The sequence below is a fragment of the Prosopis cineraria genome, unplaced genomic scaffold (assembly GCF_029017545.1).
Source record: "Prosopis cineraria cultivar Desert tree isolate PC_DT_omini unplaced genomic scaffold, ASM2901754v1 PC3, whole genome shotgun sequence".
NCBI classification, from domain to species: domain Eukaryota; kingdom Viridiplantae; phylum Streptophyta; class Magnoliopsida; order Fabales; family Fabaceae; genus Prosopis; species Prosopis cineraria.
The window spans coordinates 6,294,047-6,303,797 of record NW_026555334.1 but is presented as its reverse complement, the minus strand read 5'-3'; the positions used below and the strand labels follow the sequence as shown (position 1 = coordinate 6,303,797).

The 9,751-nt window shown below is 28.2% G+C and overlaps 1 pseudogene; it reads left to right on the top strand.

The window, feature by feature from the left end:
* Positions 1 to 5,643: 5,643 nt before the first annotated feature.
* Positions 5,644 to 8,259, top strand: LOC129304764 (3,9-dihydroxypterocarpan 6A-monooxygenase-like; annotated as a pseudogene).
* Positions 8,260 to 9,751: the final 1,492 nt, after the last annotated feature.

The window sequence follows — 9,751 nt, the reverse complement described above, 5'->3', positions numbered from 1 at the left end:
ATTTAAGACGTTTTTGAAAATCAATTGTTATAATGAAATTTATTTTTAGATACATTTTTTCTCAAAAGTAAACTAAAAGTTATTTAGATTATAATAGTGAAATATGCTTTAAAATGTATAATTATTAAAAATGATATTAATTTATGATGATTTATAATTTTATTATATAAGTGTAAAATATTTGAAATGTTTAAAAAATATGACACAGGTTTTAAATAATATAAAATTTGATATATTAAATAATAAAAATATAAAAATTTTGATATATATATATATATATATTGAAAAAATTATGACAATTAACATGATTCAAAATATATACTCCCTCCATTCAAAAATAGAAGGCATTTTTTAAGAAGTTGGATGTTAAAAAATGTAAGGCATTTTTAGTCTTTTGAGGTTTAATCATTACCTTTTTTTTTTCAAAAGTACTCCTATTAATGAATGACTTTATATTTATTATATGGTTCTTAATAGGGGTAAATATGAAAAGATATGGTTAGTTTGAAAGTAAATAACTACTTTATTGGAGGTAAAATTCGAGTAAAAATGCCTTATATTTTTTTAATGGAAAGAATAAATAAACCTTTTTTTATTAAAAAAATGTTTAACTAACTGCACAAGTTTTTGTTGGTTAATAAAAATTATAAATAACATAAAATTTGATGTATTAAATAATAAAAGTATAAAATATAAAATTTGATATATTGGAAAAAATTATATAAATATTTGTATATACATCAATGCTTAAAATTAATATGATTAATTATTCAATTTATAATGCTAAAAACTTGATCTCTAATAATAATAATTATTATTTAAATAATGATTACATTTTTAATAAATTGACAATATTTTTTAAATAAAATAATAATATATAAAAAAGGTAATATGATCAAATTACATTTCAGTTTTTAGATTCTTCATCAAGTTACTTTTACAAATCCATATCCAAATCACTTAAAAAGTACTTTTTAGAAGCACATTTCCCCACTCATCTAGTTCCCAAACAACTTTTCTCATATCAAATGTTAGGAAGCATTTCCCAAACGTGCAATGTGATTTACGTAAACACACTCTTAATTGAAGGGGATTATTAAATAACTTTATTAGAGTTCAAAAATGTTTAACTGAAATTCACTTTTTGAGAATTCTGTGCTATAATTATGTTATGCATGCATAATTATAATTTTTAATATTCTATTTTGCAATTTTAATTTTTGTGTTTTGAGCAACTATCTTTTGTTAAGGCCTTTTATGGGACTTAGTGCATGATAATAGTTGTGTAATTGAAATTTGCTTGTTGAAAATTTTACTATAATTATGTTATGCATGCATAATTATCAATTTTCATATTATGTTTTGCAATTTCATTTTTTGTTTTGAACAATTACTTTTTTGTAAAGGCTCTTTATGGGACTCAATGTGATTATTTGTAAGAGTTCTTAAGTAAGTACCTTATCACTTTAAAATTATTTGGCTTTGAGATAACTAAAACCAATGTATCTCTCTTGGCAGTCTAGTGCTTTTAATAAAGCCTATCATATACATTTGTATAAGTCCAACCAAAATCTCTTCGGCGGTGATTGAAATCACCATTGACGAAAGGAATGAGGGACAACACTTTTGACAATATATATTATTTAATGCTTGATAGCGCTTAGTTATAATGGAACTTTTGGTATTAAAGGGGGTATGTCTTGAACTTGTATAGGGTTATGGTTTATAAAATTACCACAACATAAGTATGTTTCTTGACATCTTCTTACTTGACGTAAGAAAGGAAAAGATTGAAGGATTATACAATATTAGTAGTAACCCATAAGAACTTCCAACATGAGGGGTGCAGTATTTCAAGTTTGAAATAATTTTGGAAGACAATGCTCATTTAGCTGGGAGTTACTAGACTATTGTCCTTTTATAAGTTTATACAATTCTATACTTATGATGAGCTCTTGATATTTGAGGCATGTAAAATATATTATATTGTAAGCTTGTATGTAATGTTCTACAATTAATGATCTAGCATCATTAGAGGGATGGATAAATTACAAATATTTAGAATTTTTATTTTCATCCACATGCTAAAAGCCATTTACACTTAATGATTGTATACTCCTATATAGTGGGTCAAATCATGATAGTGTATTAGTTGAAATTATATTTCAACATATTATGTTGACAATGAATTTGACCCCATAAGTATGTTATTGTCAATATAATTTATGTTTAAAATTTTTAAATTATCTTTAAATACCATATTGGTAAAGGACGCTATCGGTAAAACAAAGATTACCATTGTTGGTAGTTGGGCATTTATTTTTTTGGCAAGTTTGCAAATAAGGGTTTTAATGGTTTGATGTTTCTTGTACTCTATAGGTATGGTGACATTAAATACATTTTGTTAGAACATTTTTTTTTTGATAAAGTCCTTAATTTATATTTGAATTGGATGCCTAATGATCTAGTGTTCAAAATAATATAAGATAAATTATTTATATTAGGCTAAAAATTATAAGTAAGATCTTTAGTTAAAGAAGCTCAATCTCAAAATCTATCAAGGAATTTATTGTTTACTGTTGCATAGGATCAAGAAGGTACCAATTTTGTTGCTCACTATTAAGTTAATTGAATTTGAATCTTATTTTCAAATAAATAGTGAGAGTTATGGGCCTAGACTATTGGTCTACTTGTTAAGAGCACCACTTTTACTTAAGCATGTTTGTTCATCAACTTCATTTTATAATGATGAGGTTGTTAATGAATCCACTTGTTAAAAATAAACCTTTCTTGTTATATATGGTGAGGACATTATCACATTACTCATGGATGTTATAATAATTTGTCATTAAATTATCTTAAACGAATAGAGACTTGAGGGAAGCAATTGAAGTACTTTAATAAGATAGTTTTGTAAAACTTAGTTGGGAACATTTAATGTGCAACTATTTAAAACCATCCATCAGAATAAGCAAGTCTCTAGATAATGATATCTGAAGTTTTGACGAGTCTATTAGCTCCCTTTAATTTTAATCAAAATACATTAAATTTGTGTATATTTCTTAATTGTTTGGAAAAAGCAGTCTTTTGCTTGTTATGCTCCATGCTAATAGCCAGTCACTAGCCAATGATCAAGTAAATGAGACAACATACTTGTGGTTGTGCCACCTTGATATAAAATTTTTGGTCTGACATATTTATTTAAAGATTAATATCCATTTAAATATGTCTAATTATAACCTTGATTTGTCTCAAGCAACCTATTTTAATTGAGTGTTCAAAAGTCTAATGCATGCTCCTAGTTTGATTCCTATTTAAGGACTGTAAATTTGCTTAAGTTTTCACATCCTCAATATTAATGTTGAGGAAGACCATTTTAAAATTTGCATATAAAGAATTTTATACGCTTTCGCTATAAATGGCTCTGAGGATGATAAAATATACATTGGTCTTTGATCTAGATTTTGCTTTGTGCACCCCTTGGGAAATACTTGCAAAATCCTTGCAAGAAAATACTAAGATCATTTTGGAAAATTCTTGTATGCTAAAAGGTATATGACACCTAATCTTGGTTGTTAAAATGAGATTCTCTTTTAAATTTGTGACTATGAGAATTTAGAGTGTACATCCTATTTATTTCGAATACAAAGAGGAGCTATCTCATAAAAATGAGTGTATTATAGACACTTGTACTACCCCAATTTAGAAAATGGAATATATATATATATATATATATACATCACTTGTTATAAAGCCTTTCATTAGGTTATATAGTTGAGGAAATTATTGTTGGACAAGTATTTTGTTATTTCCTCCAACTATGAATGTGATATTTTATCTACCTTAAGCTTCTTTCAAAGATTTTGTTGGAGAAGATTATAGACACTCAAACTCATGCGGTTCACTTCTCTGGTGAAATGTATTTGTATGACCAAAGTCTTACCTATGTGGGTTTCATTGATCTTTTAAGATAGTCTTCATTCAATAGGCATTTGAGTTGTGTTTTTTAAGGACATTTAATGGTTTAAGGCCATTTTTGCTATTGTGCTTAGTTCTTGTTTTAGAAACAATGAGATGCTTTATATCATTTGTATCATTGTATGATTCAATGATTCTTATTTATGCATCTTGTATTACTTGTTTCCTCTTGGGTTTCAGTAATCTTGTATTGTTTCTCTACTGAGTTTTAATATAGGTTTAGAGATGTTGCGGTGCTTTGTATCATTTGTTTCCTCATAGGATTCAATAATTTGTGATAGAGCACCTTGTGTCACTTGTTTTTTGATATGATTAAGTGACTTTGTATCGTCTCTTCATCAAGTTGTGCTTAAAAGACCCATTCTATGTTCAGTTCAGTTAGATATGTCTATATCATTTGTATCCCCATAAGATTCAATAATTTTGTTGTGGTACGCTATACATGTCACTTGTTTCCCTATAAGAATTAGTGATTTGATGTTATTATCTTGCTAATCTGTGTTGAAATAAAATTGCATATTGTTTTTCAGATTATGAGATATTATATTACTTGTTTTCCTATAGGATCCAGTGATTTATGAGGTTTCATTTCCTAAATTTTGTTTGTGGCTTGTTTATACAATTTGCTTAATTAATCCAATCCAAGTGGGAGATTATTGGAATATTTATATATAGATTTACATTAATTAATAAGCCGAAACATATTAGTTTTTACGATCTTATATGGACTATGATAGGTGGACTACACAAGTGAGCCTAATGGATAGAAGCCCAACCTACAACCCAATAGCTGTTTGTTATTCCCTATCTCTTAACTAACTAAGTCAGAGATAATGTAATATAATTAATTAATTATTAATAAAGCGGTTACTAATCTAGTCTTTATAAGCCGATTAGTCAATAACCATTTAATACACGATAATTTTCATTTATCTCCATTATCTTTGCACTTTCTAAAGACTACAGGGGTTCTAGTGGGTTGTCTGCTTACCTATACTCGAGGTAATCAAGGTCTCGCATTCAATCATGAATTTTTTAGGTATGCACATCACTATCCTTAAATCTTATTTGATTCATGAGAATTGAGATATTTGAGTTAACATGGTCATCATACAAGGCCATTTTAGTCAAGTTATTATATTAAAACTATAAAAAAGCACCATGCTCTTGATATTTAATTTCATAATTTCATGACCCTAATTGGTTATTTATGATAATCAGAGGTCCTTATTTTATAATTTTCTTTTTTATTTTAACGTGAAGAATTGACAATTTTTTATAAACTAAAAAAAGTTACATAAACTAAAATTGTTTAATTTTGTGATAAGACACAGGGTGTTGACAAAATGGGAAGGACTAACAAAAGTTGACAAGCATGTAACTCATAATTCACATGGGCACATGATCAAATGCTGTTGTAGATATGATAATTTTATTGATAAATAATCTGTAAATAATTCTATCAATATTCTTTGAATATTAATAGTTTGACCCTGATGAGCTGCCGTATTGATCAGCTCACTTTTAACTTTTATCTATAAAAAGATTGGGTAGGTGGCAACATGCCTTAACAATTTAAACAACGTCGGACACCATACGATCGAGAACCCCATGACACAATTCCACCAATATATATATATATTAGAATTTTAAACATTATGTGAAATGCCAACTTTATCTTATGGATCCAAAGGCTTTGTATTTGTCCGTTATGGACCCTACTGGAAATTCATGAAGAAGCTATGCATGTCTCAGCTTCTCGGCGATCGAACCCTTGAAGTCCTCCTTCCGGTGAGGTGAGCCGAAACGATGAGGTTTCTGAGAGTTTTGCTTAAGAAAGGTTTGGAAGGTGAGGCTGTTGATGTTGGTCACGAGCTCTTGACATTAAGCAATGGAATTATATCAGGAATGATTATGAGTCTATCTTCTCTGGGAACGATGATGAAGCAAGAGAGATTAGGAAGTTAGTGATGGACACAGTGGAGATTATAGGAAAGTTCAATATATCTGATTTTATTCGATTGTTTAAGTTTTTGGATTTGCAAGGTTCAAACAAAAGGCTTAAAAATCTTCGAGATAGGTTCGATGTTTTGATGGAGGAGGTGATAAAAGACCACGAAGATGAAAGGAGGAAAGGAAGATGAAGCTTGGAGAAGAAAGACAAATAAGGATTTGCTTGATATTTTGTTGGCAATACATGATGATGAGAGTTCTGAAATAAGAATTTCCATGGAGAACATCAAGGCTTTCGTCTTGGTAAGTTGAATTTATTCTCTCCAGACCACACACACATTTGGTAGTATCTAGAAACTCTACTTGTTTTAGAAATATAAAAGGACAATGTGTAGTTAATCTTTATAAATTTTTTTCAACTAATTCCTTCATTTATTACTCTAATATTTATGTAATCAATTATGTTGGTGTTTTGAAGAAGTCAACTGTCATAATTGCAGGCGTTTATTTCAATTAATGATATACCACAATATAAGACATATTTTAGAAATTTCATTTGATCCAAAATATAGGGTATTTGATAGTTTTTCTATACCCCCACTTCATTTATTATTCTATTTTTTAAAATCAAGCATTATAATTTTAATTATTTTTATCAAGTCTTTATATAGAGTATTTAATAAGGGTATAAATGAAAATAAGTGAATATTTTTTAAAAATTTAAAGTTTTAACTAACATTATTCATAAATCATGAATTAATTAACTTGATTTATATTGTCATCCAGATGGACTAATTAAAAAGATATAAAATTATTAAGAAAATTAAGATTTTAATTAACAATTTTTTAGAACTGTACATATATAGTTACCATTATTATGGACTTGAGAGAGTAATGACCTTCATTCCTTATCATGTTTACTATCTTTGAGTTCCTTTTTTTTTTTCCTTGGCCTTTTCTTTAATTTAAAGGTAATACTTCCTCCCATCTAAAATGAAGTAGCTAGTCAGTTAGATAACTAATTTACACATACTATATTCAATTCTATTCATAAGTCATTTTGAATATATTTAACTAGAATATAGAAAAATATCAAACCTCATTAATTCTATTTTAAAATTTAATAAATTTCTACCTTTACCTCTAATAAAGATAAAAAAATATTTTTAATAAATTTTCTTAATTTCATAAGGGCAAAAGATTAAAGATAAATATAAAGAATAGAAAATTACTTTATAAATAAGATCAAAAATAGTCTTTTCTTTCTGCCATATAAATAAAACAAGATGATTATTAAAACAAGAGGAGTAATTAAATTATTTATTTGTAAAATTATTAAAGCGTAAGAGTTCATATCTTAATTAGGCCATTTTGGTTCCCAATACTTGTGATATGAACGCCAAATTAAAATGAAGATAGAGATATTATCTAAATCTCAAATTGAAATTCAAACATCAGAACACGATGGGACATCAAAACATTCAATCCCTCGAAATTAAAGCAACAACAAAATCACTATTAGCAATCTTATTTGAGTGTAGCAGAATACATATGGTAGTTTACTTAGTTAAAGTATTTATTAATGGATTCCTGTTAATTAACCAACAATAAAGACTAACATTAATTATCATAAACATTGCAGGACTTATTCTTGGCCGGGAGTGACACGTCTGCCCTAACCATAGAGTGGGCATTAGCAGAACTAATCAACCATCCTCATGTGATGAAGCAAGCAGGAAAACAGATTTGATTCAGTTGTAGGAAGGATAAGAATAGTGGAGGAATCTGACATAGTCAACATGCCTTATCTACAAGCCATATTTAAGGAAACACTAAGGATTCACCCCACAGTGCCATTGTTAGGGAGAATATCATCAGAAAGCTGCAATGTTTGTGGTTATCAGATCCCATCAAAGACAAGGTTGATTGTTAACTTGTGGTCAATTGGTAGGGACCCGAAGCTATGGGAGGACCCAGTTGAGTTTAGGCCAGAGGTTTATGATGATGAGTGAAGGAGGAGAAGAAGAAGAAAAAGGATGTAGTGGGAAGGGAAATAATAATAACAATAATTTGGATGTTAGAGGGCAACATTTTGAGTTAATTCCATTTGGAAGTGGAAGAAGAAGTTGTCCTGGAGCTTCATTGGCACAACAGATTGTGAAAACTAGCCTAGCAGCTATGATTCAGTGCTTTGATTGGAAAGTGATCAATGGAGGAGCCAATGGAATTGTTGATATGGAGGAGAAACCATATTTAACCCTTCCAAGGGCTCATCCCCTGATATGTGTTCCTGTGCCACGGTTAAACCCTTTTCCTTCTATTATGTAGTTTGTCGAAGATGCGTTGGGGAACGAAAAAGACAAATAAAAAACAAGGGAAACTAGATATGTGGGCTGTGTGTGTTGCGGGAAGCATGTGGTGAGTGATATTTATTTATAATTTATGACTAGTACTGCAATTTCGTGTATATATATTATGTGTGTTCTTTTCTATGGTTTGATCATTTTCTTTCTTTTGTGTTGTACTATGATGAATTTGTTTTCTAAAGTTTTAGACAATATGATCGTAATCGAGGGATCCATGTTTATTCAATATTATGTGCAATATTTCATGCAAATTAATTCTAGTATGTTTGTTCTCGGAATTTTTACAGGGATAATGATACCTCTAGGAATATTATTTATAGTTAAGGATGCTAAAATACTATTAAAGTTTCAAAAAATTACTATAGTCCTTAATTAGTTGGAATTAATTTTTTTCCTAAGTTTATTTTTCCGTACTCAACTCAGTTCTATATTTTCAGTACTCATCATTAGCATTTTCAGTACTCAGTTTTTCAATTTTTAAATGTTATTTTAAACTGTTTTTAATACTTATTTTCCATATTTTCATTATTGATAAATACTTATTTGTAATTCATTTTAATATTGAAAGACTTTTAAAAAAATAAATATGTTAATTAACAATCTGAACTATCCAAAATAAATCTAGATAGTCAATTTATAAAGATTATTTTTTTGATAATGTAATTTATAAAAATTATATTATTAAATTTGGACTGTCTAGATGAGTGATAATAGATTTTTTAAAAAAAATATTATAATTTTTATAAATTATAAAATTTTGAATAAATATGATTGTGTCTTTGTATGTGAGGATTGCCCCAATCACTATGCCAATTTCACTGCATGGATATGTTCCCTTATTATCTCTGAGTTTCCTGTATTTTCTTGGACCTTTTTTTTAGAAGTAATATTTTCTCTTGTTTTAAATGTAGGACCTTGATAATTAATTCACACAAAATAAAGAAATTTTTTGTTACCTGTAAAAAAAATGTGTATTGACTTTTAAAAATACATTTTCTTGTAATATTTTACATTGCAAATTATTTCTGATATGTGCAATTAATAGAGGTAATTTCTGGATTTCAAAATTCACTATTAGCAATCTTATTGAGTGCATATTTGGTTAGCACTAGTGTCTAGGTTTCAAAAGTATATTTTCTAAATTAAAAGTTTGGATTTTATACACAACTTCAAAAAGTTCATTTTACACAACGAGATCCGTATAGTTAGAAGCTACCCTTTGAAACACTGGAGAGAATTGCTTTTGACTTCTTCTTCTTCTTCTTCTTCTTCTTTCAGTACGACGTCATGGAAAATCTATGTAAGAGGAAACACAATCAAATCATTAGAGAACCTATAAAATTTATGTACTCTAGTGACATATGGTTAAGACTTGAAAATCGTAAAACCTAAATTGTAACGGGATGCCGAGCAAGGCAAACAAATCAATGTATTTATTAGCTTATCTAAATATT